Raw genomic sequence first — 12,054 nt, 5'->3', positions numbered from 1 at the left:
TAACATTTTCACTCATTTCTTCATCAAAATTTAGAGAAAGAGGATCACGAACATGAATAGGAGTAAAACCGTCACATGTTTTGTGCAACTTATGATTTGGATATGTAGGTTGAACATCTTTCTTAGGAGAAAAGGGAATCGTGTCAACTATTGGAGTTTTAGGAGATGGAATAGTTTGAGGGGCAACTTCATGAGCTCGAACATGACATCTTCGTCGACGTTCTCTCGCACAATGATTTTGTCGAGTCTTAGTGGAAGGTTGAGAAGTAGGAGGGACATTTGAAAAAGTAGGAATTTTTTCCTCTTTCATAGTTGAAGGTTTAGGTTGAGGTCTTTTAGGTTGAACAAGAGGAGAAGCAAACATCTTCTCTCGATAAGAGGAAGGAGTTGGAACTGCACCATATAAAGGAGGAATGTTAGGTGTAGGAAGAATACTAGGTCCATCATGAGGAGGAGGTACAGGTCTAACCTTAGGAGGAATATTGTTGTTCTTCTTAGGAGAAGGTATAGTCACATCCATAGGAATAGGTTGAAGATCTTCCTTAGGAGGGAGATTAGTTCTATCCGTGAGGGGAAGAACTTCATCTTCAAGTATGATAGGAATGCCAAGTGTTAGGGATCTAGGTTGACTTAAGGATAAGATCATATCTTTCTGCCAGTTTTATAAGATTAAAAAAGAGCACGCTCCTTGATGGAAGAGATTGAAATTGCTTAGGCCAAAAGAAATCAATAGGAACATCAGGGATTCTTTCAGAAGGTCTAAATAAGCTATGGTTCATAGTTATGATTTCGCCATTGTGAGGAAATTTCAAAAACTTATGGATTAGAGAAGTAATTGATAACTCAATGATGAACCAATAGTACCAAACTGGTATTGAGAGGGGAGGGGTGAATCAATACAAACAAAAGTACAGTCCAAAACTGGTTTGACTGCAGATACTCCAAATTATTGGCAAGAAATGATACTAGCTGAAACAGAGTGCAACCGGTAAGACCCAGAATAACTAAAACAATCATAAACCAATCACTCACTAAGCTTTCCTCTTAGCTCAATACTGTAGTACCATTACACCCTCATGCATGAACAGGTAAACTATCATCTGATCTTCACAACAGTTAGTTCAGTATGTTTTATAGACAGGCATAAAACACAGAACCATCATATGCTCAACAGGTAATAACAAAGCATCACACATGACACACATATTTTTCACGTGGAAACCCAACTGGAAAAAACCACGATGGGGATGAATACCCACAATCTTCTTTTGAACTCTTTAGAAGTCCGCTCTGTTAGGAGCCTTGTCCGGTTAAAGACATTACAATAGGTTCTGTTAGGAACCGATCCTATTAGGGATCACCCAGTTAAGGGATGACTACAATACCCGGTTAAGGGTTAAACCTGGTTGGGGTTACCTTGTTAGAGGATTTCAAGAACTCAATAGCTAAAGGATCTCCAGAGCTCTATAGCTTCCCATAACTCATTAACTTTGAGTTACCCGGTTAAGGGATTTGAATCAAGCCGATTAAAGCTACCCTGTTAAGGGATTTGTATCAAGCCAGTTAAGGCTACCCTGTTAAGGGATTTCACAACTGTTGAAGTGGTTAGAGATCAATAGGAATTACAATGATCTGGTAACAGTACTCAATACTAATGCAGATCCATTTTGGCTCCTTTTCACCTTCTACACATTCACTTTGCAGGTATCTCTTCTCTCCTTTGGTCTAGCAAGAATCACGTATCACTTCCCTTGGATACACACTCACAACTTTTTCCAACAACCTTAGAAAGAAACACAAATCAACCTTTTAGGAAACAGACAGGTCGGTAGCAAAAACCCTAAACCCTAAACCTGTTGGGTTAAGCAATTCAAGCAGTTCAATCTTGACCGTTGAATCATACTGTATTAAATGCAACAATCTTGAATCGATCTCAAGACATTCTCCATCATCTATTATCCACCAATTTCATGGCGGCTGATAACCCATCATGTGTTATCACTGTTTGACAAACTTCGCACATTCCCGAGGTAGATAGGAATAGTCTTCTTCATGCAAGATCCTTCACACGCACAGAGCTTATGTGGCAACATGACCTGTTCTTTGTTATATTGTTAACTCATCACACAAAGATCACCGATTGAGTCACACAGGCTTGAGGTACTCTAACCGGAAGTCCTAAATTGGAAACTACCTATCATCCAGTAGTCACATAGTGCTTCCATGTGCCGGTTCATCTTGAACAAATATACCGCTTCACTTTGGCATACATACCAGTTCACACATATGCTGGTTCTCTCTTCTCACATATCACATATGCCGGTTCACTTCATATCACATATTGACATCAATGACAACATACAATATCATTATGTCCTTATACCGGTTCACATAATGCCAATAATCTCCCCCTTTGGCATTGATGGCAATATACAAAGATATCTCTCTGCTTCACATCTTCTCCCCCATTTGCTGCAGATATATTTTCCGCTTCACTCCTTCTCCCCCTTTGACAACAATGTCAAAGTGGAGGCACAAGCAACCCTGTTCCATTATGCTGCTCCCCTGAGTAGTAGCATCCTTCAACACATCAATCAAGAAAAAAATGACTATACAATACCTGACTGATGTGGAACAAATACTTTTAGTTCACCTCCTGAAGGGGTAGTACCCCCAATTCACCTCTTAAATGCACAAATGTAGTCTTTGGAAGAGGATTGGTGAATATGTCTGCTAACTGCTCCTTACTAGAAACATGTTCCAGTGCAATCTCTTTATTCTGAACCTTTTCCCTCAAGAAATGATACTTAAGCTCAAAATGCTTTGTTCTAGAATGTAAAACTGGATTCTTTGAAATATTGATAGCACTTGTGTTATCACAGAATATACTTACCGGTTTAGATACAGAGATTTTGAAGCCTTCCAGTACATGCTTCATCCAAATTGTCTAAGTGCAGTTCATGAAAGCTACAACATACTCCGCTTCCGCTGTAGACTGAGAGATACAACTCTGCTTCTTACTCATCCATGAGACCAGTCTACCACCGAGAAAGAAAGCACCACTGGTTGTTCTTTTCCGGTCATCCACATTACCTACCCAATCAACATCTGTGAACACTTTCATATTGAAATCATTATTGTATGGGTACCACAATCCATAGTCATCTGTTCCCTTCAGATACCTAAGAATCCGCTTGACTGCAATCAAGTGGGATTCTCTTGGACTTTTCTGGAACCTTGCAGTAATGCCAACTGCATGTGCAATATCTGGTCTGCTATGCACTACATAATGTAACTTACCAATCATTGATCGGTATTCCTTCTCATCAACTAGTGCAGAATCATCCTCTTTTGTCAATTTGCAACCAGTCACCATCGATGTACCAATTGGTTTGCTATCTTCCATGCCAAAAGTCTTCAACACCTCTTTGACATATTTGGACTGAGTGATAAAGATTCCATCTTTCATCTGCTGGATCTGCAGTCCAATGAAGAACTTAATCTCCCCTATGAGTGACATCTCAAACTCTTTCTTCATCTCATCAGCAAACTCATGACTCATCTTGTCATCTCCACCAAAGATAATGTCATCAACAAAAACCTCACAGATCAGGATCTGATCTCCTTCAGACTTCAAGTAGATATTGCTATCTTCACTTGTTCTCTCAAATTCAATCTTCACAAGATGGGAATGTAGGCACTCATACCATGCCCTAGGTGCTTGCTTTAGACCATATAAGGCTTTATGTAGTCTGCACACCATATCACTGTCTTCAGATAGGGAAAACCCATCTGGTTGCTCTATATATACCTCCTCTTCAAGTACACCATTTAGGAATGCAGATTTTACATCCATTTGATATACTTTGAAACCTTTTAAAAGCTGCATATGCAAGAAGCATACGAACTCCTTCCAATCTGGCTACAAGAGCAAAAGTTTCTCCATAGTCTTCTCCTTCTTCTTGAGCATATCCTTTGCACACCAATCTGGCTTTATTCCTAATCACTGTGCCATCCTCATTCAGCTTGTTTCTGAACACCCATTTGGTGCCAATGACATTTTTATGCTCCAGTCTGGGTACCAAGGACCATGTACCATTTTTCTCTATCTGGTCAAGTTCCTCCTCCATTGCCTTGATCCAGTCTCCATCTTTATGAGCCTCTTTGAATGATTTGGGCTCAAATTCAGAGATCATACATGAGTTTTCTCTAACCTTTCTTCTCATAAGGATTCCTGCATCCTTATCTCCTATGATCTGCTTAGGATCATGATTCAGCTTGACATACCGAGGAATGGTCTTGACTGGTTCTTCTTGCTTTTCCTCTTCATCCTTATCTTCATCAGTATCAACATTCACTAGTTTAGGAACATTCTTACTAGTACTTGGTTGACTGACAAAAGGTTGCAACTAGTTCATTCACAACTTGCTCACTGTCAGTTTCCTTAGTTTTCTCAGAGGATTCATCAATTCTTACATTGATACTTTCCATTATTCTCTGAGTCCTATTGTTGTAACACTTGAAAGCTTTACTCTTGGTGGAATATCCTAGGAATATTTCCTCATCACATTTAGCTTCAAATTTGTCCTGATGTTCACTCCTCTTGATGTAACATTTGCTACCAAATACCCTAAAGTAGCTGACCATAGGTGTCTTACCAGTCCAATACTCATAAGGAGTTTTGTCCTTACCTTTCTTGATGAGTACCTGGTTCATAGTGTAGACTGCAGTGCTCACCGCTTCTCTCCAAAAGGTGTGAGCAACCTTTCCTTGAATCAACATGGTTTTAGCTGCTTCAACCATAGTTCAGTTATTCCTCTCTACTAGGCCATTCTGCTGTGGAGTCTGGGGGGCAGACAGTTGCCTTTTGATGCTAAATTCTTCACAATACTTGTTGAATTCACCGGAAGTGAATTCCCCTCCTTGATCGGTTCTGAGACACTTGATTCTTTTACCGCTTTCCTTCTCCACTATTTCTCTGAAAGCCTTTAATTTCACAAAGGCTTCAAACTTGTCTTTCAAGAATGTGACCCACATCATTCTTGAGCAGTCATCGGTGAGAATCATGAAGTACCTATCACCCTACACACTTCTAGTTTTCATAGGACCACACAAATCAGTATGCACAAGATCAAGCAAGTTGTCAGTAGTGAAAGATTTACCTTTAAAGATTGAGGAAGACATTTTCCCCAATTGACACTCTCTGCACAAGGTATTATCCAATTTGCTTAGCACCGGCAACCCTCTAATTGCCTTGATCTTACTAGCCTTCACAATGTTATCAAAGTTTACATGATAGAGTCTCCTATGCCATATCCAGCTATCATCAAGCTTAACCATAAGACATGTACTTATATTTGCATTCAGATGAAATAGGCTACCTTTGGTCTGCATGCCGATGGCCACCAATTTACCATCTTTTCCTTTGATTCTGCAAACTCCATTCTTGAATTCCAGCGTGAGGCCACTGTCGTTTAGCTAGGCAACACTCAGAAGGTTGTGTCTGAGACCATCAACCCAGTACACATTGTAAGCACTGCTATTTCCATTTAGAGAGATGGACCCTCTACCTTTGACCATGCATGGTGCATCATTGCCAAAGAGAACCACACCACCATCATACTCCTCCAAGGATAGAAACTTGCTCCGGTCACCTGTCATATGGTGAGAACAACCACTGGCAATAATCCACTCATTGGAATTATCAAACTAGGAGACAAGAGCCTTCTTGTCTGCCACATCTTGCTTTACAACAAAAAACACAATGTCTTCATTCTCTTCATCTTTTGATTCCTCATCTGTGACACTTTCATCAACTGCCACAAAATAGTTTCTTCGATTTCCTCCTTTGTATTTCTTGAACCTTTTTGGTTTGTCCTTGTTATCGCCATTAAGACAGTTTATAGCAATATGTCCTATCCGGTTACAAGAAAAACATTTCAAAGGTAGCTTACCTTTATATTTACCGGTTCCTTTAGGAAGCTTCCTGGCAAGGAGAGCTTCAAATGCCATCAGAATCTCCTCATCATTCATTTCTCTGCTCTAACTAGGTTCCCCACTAGTGCTAGCCTCTTTTCCTTTTCTGGATGGTATAGCAGAGGCTTTGAATGCTGATTCAGTCTTTTGAACACTGCCATCAAAACTATTTCGCTCATAGGTTGTTAACTTGGCTATGATGGAGTCCAATGATACTTTAGACTTGTCTATTGATCTCAACTCCTGAATAGTAGCAACCCTTATTGCATAGACTAGCAACAGGGATCTTAGGACTTTGCTTACCATAGTGGAATCTTCTATTTTACCACCTACACTCTTGATTTCTCCAACAACTGTTTTGATTCTTATTCCATACTGTTGAATGGTCTCACCTTCAACCATCCGTATATCTTCAAACTTCCCTCTTAGGCTTTCTTCCTTAGCCTGTTTCACATGTTCATCACCACCATAGATATTTTCAAGAGTGTCCCATACCTCTTTGGGATTTACCTTGTCCTGAACATCAATAAACTCAATGTCGGATAGACTACTAATGAGGGCTTCCATGACTTGCCCATTTTCTTGTATCTCTCTCTTTTGGTCTTCAGTGAGAGTACCGGTAGGGACAACATAGAAATTCTCAACATAACTCCAGTGTTGAGCACCCATGCTTCTGATGAATATCTTCATCCTATCTTTCCATATACCAAAATTTTCCCTGTTAAACTTTGGACCTTCCCTCTTCATCATTTGACTGGGATCTTTACCTCAAGAGGTTAAGCTTACAACACAGAGGACCTAGAGTGCTCTAATACCAATTGATAACTCAATGATGAACCAATAGTACCAAACTGGTACTGAGAGGGGGGGGGGGGGTGAATCAGTACAAACCAAAATACAATCCAAAACTGGTTTGACAGCAAATACTCCAAATGACTAGCAAGCAGTGATACTAGCTGAAACAGAGTGCAACTGGTAAGACCCAGAATAACTAAAACAATCATAAACCGGTCACTCACTAAGCTTTCCTCTTAGCTCAATATTGTAGTACCATTACACCCTCATGCATGAATAGGTAAACTATCATCTGATCTTCACAATAGTTAGTTCAGTATGTTTTATAGACAGACATAAAACACAGAACCATCATATGCTCAACAGGTAATAACAAAGCATCACACATGACACACATATTTTTCATGTGGAAACCCAACTGGGAAAAACCACGGTGGGGATGAATACCCACAATCTACTTTTGAACTCTTTAGAAGTCTACTCTATTAGGAGCCTTGTCTGGTTAAAGACATTACAATAGGTTCTGCTAGGAACCAATCCTGTTAGGGATCACCCAGTTAAGGGATGACTACAATACCTGGTTAAGGGTTAAACCCGGTTGGGGTTACCTTGTTAGAGGATTTCAAGAACTCAATAGCTAAAGGATCTCCAAAGATCTATAGCTTCCCAGAACTCATTAACTTTGAGTTACCTGGTTAAGGGATTTGAATCAAGCCGGTTAAAGCTACCCTGTTAAGGGATTTGTATCAAGCCAGTTAAGGCTACCCTGTTAAGGGATTTCACAACTATTGAAGTGGTTAGAGATCAATAGGAATTACTATGATCTGGTAACAACACTCAATGCTAATGCAGATCCATTTTGGCTCCTCTTCACCTTCTGCACATTCACTTTGCAGGTATCTCGTCTCTCCTTTGGTCTAGCAAGAATCACGTATCACTTCCCTTGGATACACACTCACAACTTTTTCCAACAACCTTAGAAAGAAACACAACATTGACCTTATAGGAAACAGATAGGTCGGTAGCAAAAACCCCAAACCCTAAACCTATTGGCTTAAGAAATTCAAGCGGTTCAATCCTAACCATTGAATCATACTATATTAAATGCAACAGTCTTGAATCGATCTCAAGACATTCTTCATCATCCATTATCCACCGATTTCATGGCAGCTGATAACCCATCACACGTTATCACTATTTGACAAACTTCGTACATTCTTGAGGTAGATAGAAATAGTCTTCTTCATGCAAGATCCTTCACGCGCATAGAGCTTACATGGCAACACAACCTATTCTTCGTTATACTGTTAACTCATCACACAAAGATCACTGATTGAGTCACACAGGCTTGAGGTACTCCAACTGAAAATCTTGAAGTGGAAACTACCTATCAATCGGTAGTCACATAGTGCTTCCATGTGCCGGTTCATCTTGAACAAAAATACCGCTTCACTTTGGCATACATACCGGTTCACACATATGTCGGTTCTCTCTTCTCACATATCACATATGCCAGTTCACTTCATATCACATATTGACATCAATGACAACATACAATATCATTATGTCCTTATACTGGTTCACATAATGCCAACAGTAATAGCCTTCATGGAAGATAACCAAGGATAGCCCAACTTCACACATAATTGCTTGGAAGAGGGTATGATAATAAAGTCAACATCCATGGATTTAGTATGAACTCCAACAGGAAGAGTGATAGAGCCAATGGTAGGACAAGAGAAGCCATCAAATAACTTCACAACTACATTAGAGGAATCATATATTGGTTTATGCAATCATAAAGTGAAAAGATATTCCTCAGTGATGATGTTAACCATGAAAGAGGGATCAACAAGAGTGTCATGACAAGGTATATCCTTAACCTTCAAAACTATGTATAAAGGGCCTTCAGGTGCTCTAATGGTCTCACTAGGGTCAAATGTAATACAAGAATCCTTAGGCATATCTTTTTTTTCTACCATATTTACCAAGTTCGGAGCCATAGAAATAAATTCCTCAGAGGAGAAAGAAGTATACTCAGTCTCAATCATGTTAGAGGTATGAGAAGGCAAAGGATCAGTAAAAAATTTAAGATTTTTATTAGGAGGAACTACTGATTTATTTCCCTTATCATTCACACCTACCATAGATATAGTATTCTTATCAATCAAATCTTGAATCTTATTTTTCAATGCAAAATATTTCTCGGTATCATGACCAGGTTGACAATGAAATTGACAAAAGGAATTGTTATCAAAATAAGGGGATTCAAGTTTAGAAGGATCAAATTGTTTTATAGGAGGAAGTTTTATAATATTTTTTTGCAACAACTAACATGTAATACTATGTAAAGATTCATTCAAAGGAGTAAATTGTCTTTCTCTTTTGAAAAATTTAGAAATAGAAGGCACACCTGTTGTAGCATTCACATTGTTGTTGTTGATTGTATCATTAAACTTGATGAAGCTTTTTGTTGGTTTGAACTTCACAAACGGTTGTTGAACACTCTTCCCCTTATCACTTGGAGCCATAGGAGTAGATTGCTCCATTTGACTCACATCCAGTTGATAATTGTGGAGTGTTGCGCACAACTGCAAAAAGGAAGTAAACTCAGACAAAAGAAGTTTTTCCCTGATATCTTTTTGCAAATTAGAAATGAAAATTCATTGAATATCATTATCAGGTACATGAAAAGAAATTTGAGCACACAAATGCTTATATCTACCAATGACATCAATCACTTTTTCTTTAAAACCTTGTTTACAATGCATTAAATTAGTCAAAGTGATTTTAGGACCAATGTTATTTTTAAATTGTTGGATGAAAGCATTTTCTAGTTGTTGAAAAGAAGTGATGGAATAAGAAGGCAAAGAGAAATACCATTGTAAAGCCTTATCTCTTAATGTTCTTGAAAATAATTTCGCAAGCAATCTTTGATCATAAGGAAAATCAGTTGGCAAGGTTTGAATTGTTTTGACATGTGTGAGAGGATCACTTTTTCCATTATAGAGTTCTAATTAAGGGAGCTCAACATGCTTAGGTTGGATGACTTTAACAATATCAAAAGAAAGTGGGCTTGCAACATCAAAGGTGGGCACACTAAACTTGGATTGACTCATAGAAGCAATTTGTTGTTGTAAGGAAGACATGGTTTGAGCAAGATTATTAATGGTTGCTTCAGTAGAAGAATTGATGTTAGACATGGTTGATTGAGAAGGTGGTGTGATGTTATTGAAGGAAGGCATGGATTGAGAGTAAGGTGGTGGGACATTATGATAAGTAGGCATAGGTGATGATTGTGTAGGAAACAGGACACTTAAAGGAGGAACAAAATTGTTGAATGAATTGCCCCCCTGTGTCACATTGATTGGTTGAGTGATAATAGGAATACTTATGGAAGACATAGGTAAAGATGGAGGATTAAATGAAGAAGAATGATTGCCCCCATGAACAATGGTTGCAGGAATGACATTTTGAGTTGATGTAACCATGATGTTTGAAGTGAAAGTAGGAATACTAGCCATTGAGTGGTCAAAGGATTAGAATAATTGATTTGATTTGAAGTTTGTGAATAACCTAAGTTCTCAACACAACTCATGATAGGCATGACATTATAATCAACAATATGAGCAATGCCACACAATATATCAATTCCATTCTTATTACTTTGAATCATGCACTTAAGGCCTTCAATTAATGGAAGAGCTTCACTATTAGGGCACTCTTGGGACATCCGTTGTTGAAAGTTATCAAATTGATTGTCCAATTTTGAAAGTTGATCTATGGAAACTTATGTCAAATCTTCTTTGTGTTCATCATGGGATTCATTAATGGGATAAATGGGCTCATGATTATGATGGGAAGCATTAGCATTATCCTCATTAAAGAAGTCACCCAGATTAGGCCCCATGTCCTTGGTAGTTAAACATTGGGAGGTCTTAATTCTAATGCTTCATCTAACAGGAATAGTGTAGGTAGGACTAATAGTGGTAAAACTCATGCATTAGAGGGAATATTGAAATTTTGAATTTTGAACAAAGCTTACAAAATTGAGTAATGCAAATTTTAAGAAAATAATGATTAAACAATTTGAACTTTGTTGGAAGAAGAAAATGACACAATTTCTAAAACAATAAATCAAAGGAAATTGGAATTTTAAAATTAGGGCCAAGGGGATACCACTTAATTTTAAAATGAACAAAAACAAAAATTTTTAAATCAAGGTAGATTAAAATTAACCTCTTAATTTTAAAAAATTTCTTGAAATTTAAAATGTTGAATTTTGGAGGTATTTTTGATGTTAGAGGGATCAAAAACTGACAAAATTAGCCAATCTTCTATATTTAGGTTATTAAAAGTAGTCATAACAGTCTCCCAAAATTTCAAGAAAAAAGTCGAGGACCATGGCGAGAATGCACATGGTCCGACCAATTTTTTTTGAAATTTTCAAGAATGAATATTATGATGATTTTAAAGATAACCCCCCAAAATTGGTGAATTTTACGATTTCGAGATAGGCAAAATTAAGGTTCAAATGCGAGAATAGGACCCTATTAGGGTTTTGAAGAAAAATAAAATTGAATTATAAATTTGAAAAGGGTCAAATGTAATGGATAGGGACACCTTGGAAAATGCTTAGAAATCTGAATTTGAAAGAAATTGATTGAAATTTGCACAAAATCCAATGGAATTTAAAAATTAAGGTTTTATAGCCTAACCACTTAATTTTCAAAATTTTGATTTTGAAAAAGGAGGGAAATTGAAAATTTGTATTGTAGGATAGAAGATAGCAGAAAAACCCTTTTCGTTTCGTGGATTTTTCGGAGGATTGTGTACACTCCCGCCATGGTCTGGGAAACTTTTTCTCAAATTCGCAGGGTGACTTCGTCTTGACATATTATTGCCAGATCCAGGTGCACAACTTCATCCTATGATTCTATCTCAAGTTATAACCAGATCTTTGTCACTTTTCCACTTGGTCATAAGCACACAATTCAAATCTCATTCCAGAAGAGGGGATTAACTTACCATCACTCAGAATTCAATCTCTTTCTCTGGAGGTTGAATCTAGGGCATTTCCCCCCCTCTTCTAATGTAATGCGTAAAAAGTGTTTGAAGGGAAATCTGAAGTGAAACTTTCATCTCTCCTTGGAGGGAAGAAAAGCTTTCCTCTAGATCTCATTCATTCACCTTTTTCAACATTACACCTTCACTTGAGCTTTCATCTCTTCTTGGAGAGAAGTTTTGTTCCCACAGGGTTTTCTCCTTTTTCTCCATTTTACA

This window comes from Cryptomeria japonica, chromosome 7, assembly GCF_030272615.1.
Source record: "Cryptomeria japonica chromosome 7, Sugi_1.0, whole genome shotgun sequence".
Classification (NCBI taxonomy): domain Eukaryota; kingdom Viridiplantae; phylum Streptophyta; class Pinopsida; order Cupressales; family Cupressaceae; genus Cryptomeria; species Cryptomeria japonica.
Note: the sequence above shows the minus strand (reverse complement) of the source record.